At 70.4% G+C, this 612-nt stretch overlaps 1 protein-coding gene across 1 annotated transcript in view; it reads right to left on the bottom strand.

The window, feature by feature from the left end:
- ACSBG1 (acyl-CoA synthetase bubblegum family member 1) overlaps positions 1-612 on the bottom strand; it is a 41022-nt gene that overhangs the window by 37156 nt on the left and 3254 nt on the right. The gene's annotated exons all lie outside the window — the stretch shown is intronic.

The raw sequence follows: 612 nt of genomic DNA, 5'->3' as shown, positions 1-612 counted from the left end.
AGCGGCCGGGCAGCCACCCGCACATTAGCGGAGGCCGCGCTGTCATCGCGGTCCCCTCCCGCTTCCGCACAAACAAGCCTGTGTTTAAATCCCCCGTCAGGAGGCCCAGGCGGCGTTCCTCCCGCTCATAAAGCCAGGGCAGCTCAACAAGGACTGAGCGAGCAGAAGCCGCCCGAGGAGGCCGGGGCCTTGCTGATGGGGAGGCGGCCGCGGGAGCACCTTCTCAGGCGTCTGGCACCCCCTCCCGTGGCTCAGACATGGCCGCTGCCCCTCCCCTGCCTGCCCTGCCCTCCCTCAGTGACAGGTGAACCCCGGGCCCTGCCTGTAGCTGGTGTGACAAGAACACCTCGCTCACCCCCACGATGGCCCGCGGGGTCTCCCCCAGCCTCTGCCGCGTGCCTGCCGGAGAGGGGGGCACACCTACCCTCCAGGTGGCCCCCCAGCCTTTCCCTCGAGGCCCTGCAGTGGGATGCGCCTTGCCCATCCTCTGAAACGGGACTCACTGACCTCCCGGGGCTTCCTGCTCACTCAGGGTCAGCCCCCGCCACAGACCGGCTGCCCGGCTCCTAGCCCCGAGGCCCCTGCCCAGCTGGCTGCTGCCCCCGCCTCCCC

Source organism: Myotis brandtii, unplaced genomic scaffold (assembly GCF_000412655.1).
Source record: "Myotis brandtii unplaced genomic scaffold, ASM41265v1 scaffold439, whole genome shotgun sequence".
Taxonomy (NCBI): Eukaryota; Metazoa; Chordata; class Mammalia; order Chiroptera; family Vespertilionidae; genus Myotis; species Myotis brandtii.
Note: the sequence above shows the minus strand (reverse complement) of the source record. Positions and strands in the feature narration are given on the sequence as shown.